The sequence below is a fragment of the Lontra canadensis genome, unplaced genomic scaffold, assembly GCF_010015895.1.
Source record: "Lontra canadensis isolate GAN:19392208 unplaced genomic scaffold, GSC_riverotter_1.0 scaffold186, whole genome shotgun sequence".
NCBI classification, from domain to species: domain Eukaryota; kingdom Metazoa; phylum Chordata; class Mammalia; order Carnivora; family Mustelidae; genus Lontra; species Lontra canadensis.
Genome location: NW_022631180.1, coordinates 1,556,916 through 1,572,938, shown reverse-complemented (window position 1 = coordinate 1,572,938; position 16,023 = coordinate 1,556,916). Strand labels below are relative to the sequence as shown.

The window sequence follows — 16,023 nt, the reverse complement described above, 5'->3', positions numbered from 1 at the left end:
TAAAAAAATGTTTTTAAAGATTTAATTTGGGAGGGGGTGCCCGAGTGTCTCAGTTGGTTAAGCATTTGATTCTTGGTTTCTGTTCGGGTGGGTCGTCAGTGGAAGAGTGGGGAGTCTGCTCGAAGATTCCCCCCCTCTGCCCCTTCTCCAAGCTGGCTCTTTCTCTCTCTAAAATAAATAAATAACTAATCTTTTAAAAAATATATTTAACTAAAAAGATTTTTTGAGATAGAGCAAGAAAGCAAATGAGCAGGGTCGGGGAGGGGCAGAAGGCGAGGGAAATAGAAAACCTCAAGCAGCCTCCACAGCGCCCGAGGCAGGTCTCAATCTCAAGACCCCGAGAACGTGAATCAAGCCAAAGTAAAGATTTTGTTTTTAAGTAATCTCTACAACCAACTTGGGGCTTGAACTTATAACTCCATACCAAGAGTCACATGCTCTACCAACCGAGCCAGCCAGGCACCCCCTCATTTGTTTCCTTTTCAAATCCACCTGTTCTTTCTTTGTAATACCCTGTTTGTGCACAATAGATTAAATTCCTTCTTTTATCTCTTTGAACATCTTCCTCCTTCATATATGCTGTTATCTGAGTTTCTTAGCTACAGAGTCACCTGCTGTTGGGTCTGCTGACTTGCTCCTGCTGGGGTGGTTGCCCAGGGTTTTGGAATCTGGTTCATTTTGGATGTCTTCCAAGGGAGCTCCATGTGTGAGCTTCAGAGTCTGTAGGTGTCCCTGTGGGAGTGACTTAGCTTTGCCTGTGTTCAGCCCTTCAGAATTCACAGATCCCAAACCGTGCTTTTAAGTTATTAAGAAATAGTTTAGACATACAAAAATATGAAAAATCATACAGTGAGCACACATGGAGCCCCTACATACACCCCTTTGACTGCATCACTCTCTACTCACCCTCTGGTCACTGCCCAGGTATCTTCTGGCTTGAATTTAGCATTTTAGCAATCTCATGCATTTCTTTTACTATATTATATTTAACTTTAAATAATAGTTAAGCTGTGGGCCTCCTGGGTGGCTCAGTCCTTAAGCATCTGCCTTCAGCTCAGGTCATGATACTGGGGTCCTAGGGTCGAGTCCCGTATCGTGCTCCCTGATCAGCAGGGAGCCTGTTTCTCCCTCTCCCAATCCCCCTGCTTCTGTTCCTCTCTTGGTGTCTCTCTGTCAAATAAACAAATAAAATCTTAAAAAAAAAAAACAACAATTAAGCTGTAAATATCATTAAACATTTCATACTACATTTGGGCACTCGGGTGGCTCAGTTGGTTGAGCAACTGCCTTCAGCTCAGGTCACGATCCCAGAGTCCCAGGATCAAGTCCTGTGTTGGGCTCCCTACTCAGTGGGGAGTCTGCTTCTCCCTCTGATCTTCCCTCTCTCATTCTCTTCTCTCTCTCTCTGTCTCTCTCAAATAAATATCTTTTTGCTTCTTAAGATTTTATTTATTTATTTATTTGACGGTGGGGGGAGAGGGAACACAAGTAGGGGGAGTGGGAGAGGGAGAAGCAGGCTTTCCCACTGATCAGGGAGCCTGACATGAGGCTCGATCCCAGGACCCTGGGATCATGACCCGAGCTGAAGGCAGACACTTAACAAATGAGCCACCCAGGCACCCTCAAATAAATATCTTAAAAAAAAAATACATTATACACTACATGGGTATTCTTTCGTGACTTGCCTTTTCCCCCCTTCACATTATGCTTGTGAGATTAATCCACGCTGCCATGTTAGTCCCACCACTACATGTAACACATCACTGTTCTGTGGTATCATATTTTACGAAAATGCCACAATTTGCCCATTTTCCTGTTGCAGACCATTTGTTTCCTCCCTCTCTCCCACTTACAAACAATTACCTGTTACCAAAAACTCATTAGCACTGAGGACTTTTGTCTACATAATCTTACATATGCATGCAAGTTTGTTTAGGGTGTATTTAGGGTGTATTCCAGAAGTGGAAACAGTGTTGAAGAGAATGTGCATCATACTTCATAGGTAATTGCCAAATTGTTTTCTAAATGGATTGTATAAAGTTACAGTTCCACAAATGATGTCCAGAACAGTTTCTCTTTCTCCACTCTAGCGTTTCCTCACCACCCAAATTATATCCACAAGCTCTGTTGACACAACTGTCGGTCTACCCTATAGACCTAGGCACATATTTGTGACCCTAGAAGGCAAGCAAAACCTTTACTCCCTGAGCATTGATGAGAGAGTGCCCACCAGCTCCTGGCTTCATGCTGTGTGCCTGAGGCAGAGTGGAGAGTAGGAGATGGGATCAGAGGCAACAGAGCTAGACCCAGGAGGACCGTGTTGGGTGGTCCTTGTGAAGACTTTGGCTTTCACTGTCAATGAAATGGAAGCCATTGCAGGATACTGAGCAGGGGAGAGACAAGTCCCAAGTCATGGTGTGAAGGGAAACTTCCAACTGCTGTGTGGATATAGGACTGTAACGGGGTCAGGGTGGAAGCCAGAAGACCAGTTAGAAGGCTCTGTTGCAGTCACGTAGGTCAGCCGTGAAAGTGCCTACCGGAGTGGAATGGTAGTGGAGGTGTGGGATGTAGTCTGATTCTGGTGTTATTTCTGAGGTAACACCAGCATGATTTGCTGACAAATCGGATATGTGAGGACAGCAGACTATTCAAGCTCACATGCATGTAGAAGGATTAAAGTACACAAAAGTCGTTGGTCGTGGGGCGCTTGGCTGGCTCAATCAGTACAGCATGTGACTTTTTTTTTTTTTTAAGATTTATTTATTTGTTTGACAGAGAGAGACACACACACAGCGAGAGAGGGAGCACAAGCAGGGGGAGTGGGAGAGGGAGAAGCAGGCTTCCCACTGAGCAGGAAGCCCGAAGCGTGGCTCGTTCCCAGGACACCAGGATCATGACCTGAGCTGAAGGCAGACACTTAATGACTGAGCCACGCAGGTGCCCCAAGCATGTGACTCTTGATCTCAGGGTCATGAGTTGAAGACCCATGCTGGGCATAGAGTTTAGTTATAAAATTTTTTAAAAAGTCCTTGGTGGTATTGTTTGTAATGGGGAGAAAAAGAAGTAACACACATATTCTCCAACAGGAAAATGGATAAATTGTGGTGTATTCATAAAATATAATACCATAGAGCAGTGACGTGTTCCATGCAGTGGTGGTATGACTAACGTGCCAGGATGGATTACTCTCACAAAAACAACATGAAGAAAAAAGGCAAGTCACAGACTACATATCCAGTATGTAATGTTTGAGAACATTTACAGCTAAACGACATATCATTTAGCATTACAGAGAACATAAAGAAGTCAAGCAAACTCCAAGGGTTCTGTGCAGCCAGCAGGGTAGAGGCCCCTGGAGGAGCTACCAGACTGGCCAGTGGCTGAGGATCCCAGGGGTGAGAGGCATGGACAGACAGGCGGAGGCCAGGCCCTGGGAGGCTCACTGTCTGCGGCGGCTCCAAGAGTCCAGCCTCTGCCCAGAGTCACTACAAAGAGATGTGAGATCTGGCCAGTGGGTTAGGAGGGAGGGCTGTTTACTTCTGAAGTCACTTGTAGAGCATAGGGAGTGAGGAAGAATGTTTTAAGATAGAGGTCGTAACAAACCACCATCACTTCTGAGGGGACACTGTGGGGCTCAAAGATGCAGAAGGCTGGAATGTGATTTCCATGCCTGAAATAAAGTTCCTGCGACCCTCACCATGGCTGTAGCTCAATCTTACCCCCCAAACCTGGGACTGGTTCAGAAAGGAGGGTCCCAGCCCCCAGAGGAGGACTTGGACCATACAAATAAGGGCAAGAGAATGCAGAAGAGACCTCAGGGAACAGAAAGGAAGCTGACCCTCTACTAGTGACATCAGGGATGGAGGATGAGTGAGTGAGGTACTGACTAGGCTATGTACATTAATGTTAAAGCTCTTTGAAATAATATAACTGTAGCTAATACCTAAATAGGGCTTAATATGTGTGAGGCACTGTTTAAGCTCATGTGCACATATTTAAACCTAACAACAGGGGCGCCTGGGTGGCTCAGTCGTTAAGCCTCTGCCTTCAGCTCAGGTCATGATCCCAGGGTCCTGGGATCAAGCCCTGCATCGCTCTCCCTGCTCATCGGGAGACCTGCTTCTCCCTCTCCCATTCCCCCTGCTTGTGTTCCCTCTCTCACTGTGTCTCTCTCTGTCAAATTAAAAAAAAAAAAAAAGTTTTAAACCTAACAACAACTCTTTGTAAGGATAGGTACTCTCACCCACTGACAAATAAGGAAACTGTGATAGAGTGGATATGTAACCCAGCCAAAGGGAATCAGTCTTGCTCCAGGATCTCGACCAGTCCCATATACTTCCTATGTGGTACTGTTAACCTAGAAAAATGCACTTACAAATACAAGTCCTCATATATAGCACCCAGAGACACCCATCAACACAAACGAAGTTTTTTAAGGTTTTTCCAAAATAGAAATGGACAGAAATGTATATGGAAGGGTGTAATCTAAATTACAGGAAAAAACATGAACAAAAAAAAATTAAGTTGCAGGGGCACCTGGGGGGCTCAGTTGATTAAGCAGAGACTTAAGTCAGGTCATGATCTTGGGATCCTGGGATCAAGCCCCACAACAGTCTCCCTGCTCAACAAGGAGACTGCTTCTCCCTCTCCCTCTGCTCCTGCCCCCTGCTGGTGCTTTTTCTCTCTCTCAAATAAATAAAATCTTAAAAATAACAAAACCTTTAGGGGCACCTGGGTGGCTTAGTCATTAAGCATCTGCCTTGGGCTCAGGTCATGATCCCAGGATCCTGGGATCAAGCCCCGCATCAGACTCCCTGCTCATCAGGAAACTGCTTTCCCTCTCCCACTTCCCCTGCTTGTATTCCCTCTCTCGCTGTGTCTCTCTCTCTCTGTCAAATAAATAAATAAAATCTTTAAAAATAATAATAATGAAATCTTTTTAAAAATCAAGTTGCGGGGTGCCTGGGTGACTCAGTGGGCTAACGCATCTGCTTTTGGCTCAGATCATGTTCCTGGGGTCCTGGGATCAAGCCCTGCATTGGGCTCTCTCTGCTCAGCAGGGAGCCTGCTTCCCTTCCTCTCTCTCTCTGCCTGCCTCTCTGCCTACTTGTGATCTCTGTCAAATAAATAAATAAAATATTTTTAAAAAATCAAGTTGCAATAGAACTACATGAACAATTATTCCATATTTATTAAGTTCAAAAATATATCAAACACGCTATGTTGTTTAGGGATATATTCAGAGTAAAATTATAAGAAAAGTCAGGGAATGGTAACAGCCACAATTCAGCTGAGTGGGAGGGATTAAAATGGAAAGTGAATCAAAGGCAGGTTTGCGGGACGCCTGGTTGGCTCAGTGGGTTAAGCCTCTGCCTTCGGCTCAGGTCATGATCTCAGGGTCTTGGGATAGAGCCCCGTGTCAGACTCTCTGCTCCGAAGGGAGCCTGCTTCCCCCCTCTCTCTGCCTACCTCTCTGCCTACTTGTGATCTCTCTGTCAAATAAATAAATAAGGTCTTAAAAAAAAAAAAAAGGCAGGTTTGCTTCAGTTACTGGTAATGCTCTAAAGCTGGACGACTGTAAAGCAGATAAAAAGGAATTTGAATCCAGACTGATACTTTCTGACCTTAAGCTAATTCTCTCACATCCTGAGCCTTCCTTTCCTTGCCCCTGAAGTGAGGGAGATACTATCAAAAGTTGCAAGATTGAGCTTTAAGGATCCAATGAAGTGAAGCACATGAAAAGCTTCGCACAGATCTAAGCACCACTGGCTGTGAAGATAAAACAGGAAGATAAAATAGGATGATGCCTAAGAGCCAAACAAAATTATGTGCTTGGGAACTTGCATCATAAACTGGTACATTCTTCATGGTACTGATTCAGAAATCCCTGGAGGAAAAAGTCCAAGTCTCCTCCTACCCTCACCCCATCCCAGTCTCAATCCCCTCCACAAAGTGACCTTGACTGGTAACAGACTAATTCGGTTCTTGTCTTCAGAACAAGAGCCCAGGTGAGGGATTTTAAGAATCCTAATTAATTATTACCTACTTTAATACATGAAGTTTTAGAGAACAAGTCCCTTTTAAGCAGGGCTAATCCTAAGGTTTTGGGCCAAGGACTAAAGCCCAGGGCATCCTTTATTAGGGAACAGCAATGCAAGCAGCAAACTAGACACTGTCTTTCAGAAAGTACCAAGCAGGTTAATGTATGGAAGAAAAAAACAAAACTAGCAAAGGTGATTAAGAAAAATAAAGGCTGGGGGGAAATCATTTCTAATTTATTATTTTAAGATTTATTTTAGAGAGCAAGAGAGCTAGCATGTACACAAGGGGCGGGGCAGAGGGAGAGAACCTGATTCCTTGCTCCATCCCACAACCCTAACCTGAGCTGAAAGCAAATCAGACATTCCAGGGACACCACCTAGGCATCCCTATCTATGCTAATTTAAAGTGGTGGTGGCGTGGGGAGCCTGCATGATCCAGTCAGTTAGGTGTCTGACTTTGGCTCAGGTCATGATCTTGGGGTCCTGGGATGGAGCCCTGCGTAGAGCTCCCAGCTGAGCTCCAAGTCTGCTTATCTCTCACTCTGCCATCCCCCAGCTTGCGCTTTCTCTCAATAAAATCTTAAATTTTTTTTTTTCTTGGGGTGCCTGGGTGGCTCAGTGGGTAAAAGCCTCTGCCTTCAGCTCAGGTCATGATCCCAGGATCCTGGGATCGAGCCCCGCATCGGGCTCTCTGCTCAGCGGGGAGCCTGCTTCCCCCTCTCTCTCTGCCTGCTCTGCCTGCTTGTGATCTCTGTCTGTCATATAAATAAATAAAATCTTTAAAAAAATTTTTTTTTTTCTTTTAAATAAAATGGTGACTAGGGCGCCTGGGTGGCTCAGTGGGTTAAGCCTCTGCCTTCGGCTCAGGTTGTGATCTCAGGGTCCTGGGATCAAGACCTGCGTCGGGCTCTCTGCTCAGCAGGAAGTCTGCTTCCCCCTCTCCCTCTGCCTGCTGCTCTGCCTACTTGTGATCTCTCTGTCAAGTAAATAAAATCTTTTAATAAAATAAAATAAATAAAATAAACGGTGGGGACCAAGCTGGAAACAGTAGGCAGGGGCACCTGGTTGTTCAGTTGGTTGGAGATCTGCCTTTGGCTTAGGTCACAATCTCAGGGTCCTGAGATCAAGTGAGCAGGGAGTCTGCTTCTCCCTTTCCCTCCTCCCTCTGCTCATGTAGTCACTCTCACAAAATCTAAAAAAAAAAAAAAAAAAAAATTTTTTTTTTTTTTTTCTGTAGGCAAATACAGAAGAAATTTACTTTTAAAGAGATTTACTCATCTGACTCAGCTGATAGAGCACAGGACTCCTGATCTCGAAGTTTAAGTTCAAGCCCCACATTGCGGGATAGAGATTATACTTAATAAAGTGGCAAAGGTTAAAAAAGACTAAAAAGTGGGTGCCTGGGTGGCTCAGTTGGTTAAGTAACTGCCTTCAGCTCAGGTCATGGTCCCGAAGTCCCGGAATCAAGTCCTGCATCAGGCTCCCAGCTCCATGGGGAGTCTGCTTCTCCCTCTGACCTTCTCCCCTATCATGCTCTCACTCACTCTCTCTAATAAATAATCTTAAAGAGAGACTAAAATGTACTGAGTTAACAGCACTAAACTGGTGTCAAGTGTTCCCACTGGGAGTAGCAATGACAGATATAGGGAAAACAGTCAATCTCATGAGGACCCTGATGTCATCGAGCATAAACTGTACAACCTTATGAATATACAATGCATTGTTTTACGAGTAAATCCTTTGAAATTCTATTTTTGGAAGTGTATTATACCATACAACTTCAGATGGGTGCAAATAGGGAATCAGCACTGGTTTACAGCGACTAGAAACCTAAATGCCCCCCTCCCAAGAACTGGATAATTTTTTTTTAAGATTTTATTTATGTATTTGACAGAGATCACAAGTAGTCAGAGAGGCCGGCAGAGAGTGAGAGGGAAGCAGGCTCCCCGCTGAGCAGAGAGCCCGACGCGGGACTCGATCCCAGGACCCCGAGACCATGACCCGAGCCAAAGGCAGCAACTTAACCCACTGAGCCACCCAGGTGCCCCCAGAACTGGATAATTTTTATGTCCTAACAGCAATGGCAATTTGTACATGCTGGTGAAAAACCATCTTTGAAATAGTGGAAGTATGAATATGCTTCCCCCCCCCATTTTTACTATTATGAAATACACATAAAACCTACAAACTTTTTTTTTTAAAGACTTTACTTGACAGAGCTAGATAGAGTGAGCACAAGCAGGGGGAACCACAAGAGGAGAGGGAGAAGCAGGCTCACCACTGAGCAGGGAGCCTGACCACAGGACCATAACCTGAGCCAAAGCTTAACTGAGCCACCCAGGTGTCCCTATCTGGACTTTTTTTTTTTTTTTTTTAAGATTTATTTGACAGAGAGAACACAAGTAGGCAGAGAGATGGAAGCAGGCTCCCTGCTGAACAGATGCGAAGCTCAACCCTGAGATCACAACTCAAGCAGGAGGCAGTGCCTTAACCCACTGAGCCACCCAGGTGGCCCTATCTGAACCAATTTCAAGCACACACTTCAATAGTACTAAATATGCTAATACTGAACCACCATCACCACGATTTATCTTTTTTTCTAAGATTTTATTTATTCATTTAGCAGGCAGAGAGGAGGAAGCAGGCTCCCTGGTGCACAGAAAGCCTGTGGGGCTCAACCCCAGGACCCTGGGATCATGACCGAGCTGAAGGCAGAGACTTTAACCCAGAGCCACCCAGGTGCCCCCATCTCCTTTATTCTTAACATTTTTTTTTTTTTTTTGAAGATTTGACAGAGAAGAGGGGGAAACAGGCTCCCCAACTGAGCAGAGAGCCCAACGAGGGGCTTGATCCCAGGACCCTGAGATCATGACCTGAGCCAAAGGCAGAGGCTCAACCCACTGAGCCACCCAGTAACCCCTTCTTTACATCTTCTAAAACTCAAATTCTCGGGGCGCCTGGGTGGCTCAGTGGGTTAGGCCGCTGCCTTCAGCTCAGGTCATGATCTCCGGGTCCTGAGATCGAGTCCCACATCGGGCTCCCTGCTCAGCAGGGAGTCTGCTTCCCTCTCTCTGCCTGCTTCTCTACTTGTGATCTAAAAAAACACTTCAAATTCTCTATCCAAATTTCCCATTTACCCCTTTCCCCAACCCCTGGTAACCACCATGGGTATATGCTTTTAAAATAAAGGCCCATTTGTTTCCACTGACTCTTTGAAAGGCAAGTTACCTGTGTCAGTATTTCAACACCCTAAAAACCTTATTTGTTAATACCCAGTCCATTAAAATCCTGTGGCACACCACCTAGAACCCTTAATTTTAGTGTGAACCTAGTTTTAACTTTCTGTATACAGTGGTACAGATGTATAGCTGTCAGCTGTGATACTCATTCACAGATGGTTACCTTTCACCTCCCTACATCTTTTCATACCACCTTGTTTTTATGGAAACCAAACTTTTATTTTGCTTTAAATGTTTTATTAGAATCTTTTTGATAAAAACAAGTATTTTTGTTAAAGAAGTCTCATTGATCTAAAAATATTTAAGCATTTCAAAATTCCCAGGCAGTTTCATTTTTCCAGTAAGTTGACAGCTGCTGTTCACAGGTTAATGCAGGAAGGTTAGATCGAAGTTCCTAGGATCTGCCCAACACCAGAAGGAGATAATCCTCTTCGTTAACACCTGAAATTTCATAGAAGAACATATATTAGAACCATGCAGGCAACTGGAATTAAGACGTGAACCTGGGTGGATAGGAGAAACATGAGTAAATCAACGGTTTCAAAGATCCTCAGAGAAATGCTAATGGTTCCAAAAGGTGATCATTACCACTCTGGGGCTGCAAGGAAAAAGGGCACTCACCATAGCAGCCAGAAAGAAACAATCTGGCTCTTCTCATCACAGCCTGCAGGTTCAAGTGGCAGGAGCCATTACTAGGCATCACAGACTCTCTCCAAGAGGGCAAATTCAGGAACTTCAGCCCTTCGGCCAGCAGACCGGTGCCTAATCTGAAAGGGCACGACCCCAGCTAGGCTTCCAGAATAATCACGCTAGAAAGATGAAAACAGGACAGACAACCCAATGAGAAGGACAAGCAAAGTTAAGGTATCCCTGTAGGCCCATTCTCTGAGACTCAAGTATCCAGTTCTCCAAATGAGTCAGAATTTAATTTTCGACATCAAGACCAGCATCAGAGACTCTAGTCTGAGAAATCATCATTCCCAATTTAAGGAGACCTGGATCCCGGGAGGCCATTCTGGGAAGGGATGTAATACACTGAAAGACAACTGCCCCAGTGTAAGGATGTGACAAATGAAGGGTAGAGAGGTAAGTGGGTAAGAGTAAAGTTGGGGGGTTGGGCGGGCAACCTCAGAACTGCAAAAAGTACTGCCACCAGGGAAGCCCAGTACGTGCAGCAGTAAAGTAGACTGAACCATGCTTGAACAAAACATGGGGAATTACAAAAGCTTTTTAATAGTCACAAAAGCAAAAAGCAGTCCTTGGAAAATCACTGGGTAAAATACTTGCACTGCTTCGCGTGTTCATTAGAAAATAGATTCCACACTGACCCCACGAAGAGGCCGGTTTGGGGATAAAACGGTGAGAAGCACGGGAGAAGGATCTCACACCTAACACTCACCTTTATTCAACGGTTAACACTCCGGTGGACATCTTAAGAAACCTGGTGGAGAAAACACAGGCATTCGTTACTAGCACAGGTTCTCGGCCATGAGTTTCTCCCCAGCCCCCCAACTCAGAAAAATCCCGCCGGGGGTAGGGAGATGATCAGCGCGCTGCGGTGATGGCGTCAGCGAGACACTCAGAGTCACCTGGGTTCATCATTACCCCCGTCTTCCCCCAGGACCATCACCAGCCACTCCATCCCGCGCAATCCACTCACCCTCGCGGCGCTGCGGACACGCCTGCGGGGACCAGGGGCCTGGAAAGAAACAGGGAGTCAGCAGAGGCCGGGGCGACGCCAGCCGCGTCCCCCCTGCCCTGGGCTGGGTCAGTTCCGAAGAACGGCGTCACGGGCGCGTCAGAAACTCTAGTCTGTAACGGTAGGTCATCCTGCTCAGCCCGAGACTGCGGCCCCCTCACCCACAGGGCCCCGAGACACCTACTCGCAGGAAGCCGGGGCCATCGCCTCCCCGGGTGTCGGGGAGGGAGCCCGGCAGCCCCGAGGGGGGCAAAGCAGCACTCCAACAATCGCACGCAGCTAGACCATCGCACAAAGAGATCGACAGCTCCTGGTCCCCGGCTATTTATAGCGGCGTGAGGCTGGGGGCCTGACAGGCATGGCTGTCTTCGTCCATGCCAGGCTCGACCCACGGCGTCGTCCCAGTCGTTCGGCCAAATAAGAATAAATCAAAGGAAAGAGAGGCAGGGGAGAATGTGTCACACGCTTCCGGGCAAATATGGGCATATTTTGTTAATTTTGAAAAACAAAAGACGGAGGACTTTTTCTCTCGACCGGCCGGGCCAGACGCATGCGCAGAGGTGCTCTCTTCCGAAGCGGCTTCCCCAGGGACGGCCAGTGCACCCTGCAGTAATGACCGAGGGACCTCTCCCTCTTCCTCACCCGGGCCCGCTTGGGATCCGGGTCCCTCCGGGACGCTGTTACCCGCTTCGTCTAGCTAGCGAAATCTGAATTCGCAACCCACTGCAGCCCGCAGACCTTAATGTCTTTTTTTTTTTTTAAACAGCTTTAAGATATAAATGACATACAATAAACAATTTTTAAATAAAAAACCAAACACCATTTGAGGGGCGCCTGGGCGGCTCAGATGGTTAAGCGTCTGCCTTCCGCTCCGGTCATGATCTCCAGGTCCCGGAAGGGAGCCACACGTCAGGCTCCCTACTCAGCGGGGAGTCAGCGACTCCCTCTCCCTCTCTCCGCCTGCTTCTCCCCTTGCTTGCGTTCTCTCTCTCAAATAAATAAAATCTTAAAAAAAAAAAAAAAAAAACCAGCACACCAGCACACCATTTTAGGGTTCCTGGGTGGCTCAGTCGGTTAGGGGTCTGCTTTCAGCTCAGGTTGTGCTCCCACAATTGTGGGATCGAATTCCGCTTTGGGCTCCTTGCTCAGCGGGGAGCCTGCTTCTCCCTCTGCCTTCCTCTCTTGCTCTCTCAGTCTGTGTCTCATGCATAAATAAATAAAATCTTTAAAAAAAAACACCATTTGAAAAAATACACCATTTGATAACTTATTTTTTCCAAGTATTTTTATTTTTGAGAGAGAGAGAGAAAGAGAGAACGAGCAGGGGGGAGGGGCAAAGAGAGAAGCAGGCTCCCCAATGAGCAGGGAGACCGATGCCATGCGAAACTCTGTCCCAGGACCCTGGGATCATGACCTGAACCGAAAGCCAACGCTTACGGGTCTGAGCCACCCAGGCGCTCCCCATTTGATAAATTAAAAAAGCATTCTAACGTCTTTTAAGTGTAAAGTCAGTAGTGTTGAACATATTCACATTGCTGTGCAACCGATCTGCAGAACTTTTCTTCTCTTACACTACTAAAACACAAAACCATTAAAGTACTCCATTAAGCTGAACTACTCCCATTAAACTACACCCCATCTCCTATTTCATGTCCTCTGAGCCATGCATGGCCTGGGAGTTGGCCAGAAACAGTGGACTCACTCCGTTCAGTACACTCTAAATAGCACTATATATCTCACGGGGGTTGGAAGCAAAACAAATGATGGTGGTGTAGCAACATCCAGGCCCTGTTCTCCCTTTGCTAGTTTTGCTCTCCCAGAAATCTGGTCATTTGCTCTTGGCCACTTAATCCATCAACTCATAAATTATCCCAAATCCCACCTTCCTGGACCCTTCTATTGCTCCTCATTGCAGTTAATGTTTGGTGATGTGTGTTGGCATCCTCGTCTTTTGTGAGAAAGACACTTGGGTGAGGGGATGAGTTAGGGGTTCCGGATCATAGGATATCAGTCCTTTTTTTTCCCCTTAGTAATCTCTACATGCAACATAGGGCTCAAACTCACCACCTGAGATCAAGAGTTGCAGGCTCTCTTAATTGAGCCAGTCAGGCGCCCCCAAAATCAGCCTTAAGGCACATAATTTAGGCACAGTGAACACAGATTAAAATTTGGAAGAAGGCCAGTGTGGGTGTAGGAAATATATCATTTTACTTCTGCAATCACCTTTCATCTGACCTCCCTTGCCCCACAATTTCAGACTTCTATCAAAAAATCTCTCCCAGGGGTGCCTGGCTGGCTCAGTGGGGCAACTCTTGATCTTGGGGTAGTGAGTCTGAGCCCCAAGTTGGATGTAGAGCTTAGGAATAAAAATAAATAATAAAAATCTAAAAATCTCTTCCAAGAATCCTATAGTATTCACTCGTTCATTTGGTACATTTCTGGGCTCCCAAGGACTGAATTCCACCCAGAGTTGATGTTGCAAAGTAACTTTGCCTTAAATTCCAAGATATGTGTATGTGCAGGGAGCCTGAATTCTCATATCCTTTATAAAAAAATTTTTTTTTGGACATTTGGAAGATTTTTATTTTTTCAAAAAAAATTTTTTTTTAAAGGTTTGGTTTTGTTTTTAATTCTCTATACCAATGTGGGGCTCAAACTCAGGACCCCAAGATTAAGAGTTGCATGCTCTTCAGGTGCCCCTGGATTCTCATATTCTGATGTTGCTTTCTAAAGTACTATGTCCCAGGGATTCTCTTTTTTGACCTGTTTGTCCTGGGAGATTTCCCTCACCTCTATCACTGCTGCTGAGTTAATCAACACTCTTTTCAACAACTCCTTTCAAGCCTTTGTTCCCATTCACAGCAGAAACCCCCTTCCCACTACCTGCTGCTCCTCGGAGCACTGACAGCTCCCTACCTCTCCCATATCCCAGCCCTCTAAAAAGGTAATCAGGAGCAGCTTCTGATGCAATCAGGTTCTGCTGCACAGCAAAAACACTCAGGCACCTTAGCCCTCCCCCCAAAGACTAGACTCCTAGTGGAGACCAGGCAATGGGTATTTTTTTTAGCCTCCCCTCATGATTTTAATACACCACTACGTTGGAGAAACAGGTCTCCAGAGCTTGCATATACCTATTCCCTCTACTACCTGGCAGGCAGGGGGTGGGCGAGGTAGGGGTGGTGGGATGGTGGGGAGGTGGGGAAGATAAGAAAGCCTGCAATTCCTGCTGCCACAGCAATGTAACTGTACTTTCTAAGGCCTATGGTAGGAGGCTATAGTAGTATATAGTTCACTTATTTTGTGAGTCAAGCAGGCCTTTGAGACTTGGTTCAGGAACCAAAAGAACTTACTATATTCCCTTTCCTTTACAAGCTGTCAAGGAGGGTTTTCTCTACTTTGTCATTCCTAAAAACGTTGGATTTTTTCCCCCACAGGGTGAAGTTTTAACAAAACACAGAAATTGAACTTTAATTTGTTTTTATTTTGGAGTTGTTCTTTACAGCCCCAGTTTTGGGAAGGCAGGAGGTTGGGATTCTACCAGGCTAAGGAAAATGCTAAGGACTTTTAATCTAACTGCTAGGACAGGAAGAAGAAAGCCCATTTCCTTGATCTTCCCAGCTCTACACTCTACTCCTTTCAGCTCCTCCTTCATAATTAAATTAGATGTTACTTTAAGTTCCTATGGTTTTGAGACTCCCCCCAAAAGGAAAAGGAGGTGACTGATCATTAGAACTGGGGTAAAACCGTCACTTAGAACCAGATAGGACCCAATATCAACAGAGTTGAGGCAGTGTGAAAAAAACCTTTGTTGCTAATTTTACCCTGGATGTAGTTGAAGTGACCACTTCCACATGCTAATCTATGAAAAAAACTTTAAAATACCTAATTAGGAAGGGAGATAAGAATTACTTAAGATTATTGGGGTGAAGCAAAGAACTTCATTGTCATGCCCCCGAAACCCTCAGACTCTCCCGCTCTGTGCCCTTGCTGGGATAACTGCAGCAAAGTGACCACGGCTGAAGATACTGTTTATCTATCCCACATTTCTGCTCAAAATGATGTAGAACTTTAAAAGTGAGGTCATTCAGACAAATTTTGTTTTTTTTAAGGGAGACAACCAAAACTAAGGCTAATAATTTGCACTTGGTCACCGAACTGGGATTTACAAAGTAAATCACTGTATCTGCATCTCCTTTTTGCTGCTTTACACACCCCCAATTATCACTCATAACCTAAATAATAGGCCAGAAGACTCATAGCTCAGAAGGGACAAATTAAGGGCTCTGCACACATTAAGAGCAAGCAAATAAGGAGCCATGAACCCCTCTCAATACTGCCTGTAAACCCACAAAAACTTATCCCTCAAACCATTTTTTTGCAGTCCCCATCCCTACTTTTCCCCTAAAAAAGGTGCATCCAGGGAAATGGGCACCTAGAATTTTCTAGCACAGACGTCATTTGCAACCTACAATTAAGTCCCAACATAAGTAGCCAAATCATGGCTCCTCACAGTGCCTATCTCTTCAGAAGTACTGTCCCTTTCACCGATCTATGCAATTCAGGTATTCCAAGAGCCCCTTATCCCCCCTCAAATAAAAAAAGACTCATATTTTTTAACATTTTATTTTTCATCATGAAGTATACAAATTATAAAAAACAACCATACGAACCTAAAATGACATTCCAAGACTTCTGGTGTTTACATAGCAAAATTGGACAGAGGGTGGCAGTATTTACTCATTTTATAGACCAAAAAAAAAAAAAAAAAAAAAAAAAAAAGACTTACAGTACCAGTTACTTTAAATGCAAAAAATTCTACCAAACACACTGGTATACTAAAAAGAAATAATAAGGCCAAATACTATCAGGTAACAACCTAACTTTAAAATGAACTAAAATAGTAGAAAATGGAAGGTAGGAAAAAACCCAGTGCAACAGCAAGGTCCACAGGTCACTTCCAACTTGAAAAGAAACAGGGAGCAATGAAGGTTAAGGACCCTAATCCACCTCCTCAATGGTGGGGCCAGACCCAGAGCCCCCTTTG

At 45.2% G+C, this 16,023-nt stretch overlaps 1 long non-coding RNA gene and 2 other non-coding genes across 3 annotated transcripts; all 3 read right to left on the bottom strand.

The window, feature by feature from the left end:
- Positions 1-10,017: 10,017 nt before the first annotated feature.
- Positions 10,018-11,245, bottom strand: LOC116860943. The gene is made up of 4 exons (XR_004381369.1): positions 11,164-11,245; positions 10,941-10,979; positions 10,680-10,721; positions 10,018-10,089 (listed from the first exon to the last, which is right to left on the bottom strand). It is a non-coding gene; the product is annotated as an uncharacterized LOC116860943 (long non-coding RNA).
- LOC116860979 lies at positions 10,195-10,262 on the bottom strand. Its single transcript, XR_004381382.1, has one exon. It is a non-coding gene; the product is annotated as a small nucleolar RNA SNORD52 (small nucleolar RNA).
- On the bottom strand, positions 10,824-10,886 carry LOC116860980. The gene has a single exon (XR_004381383.1). It is a non-coding gene; the product is annotated as a small nucleolar RNA SNORD48 (small nucleolar RNA).
- Positions 11,246-16,023: the final 4,778 nt, after the last annotated feature.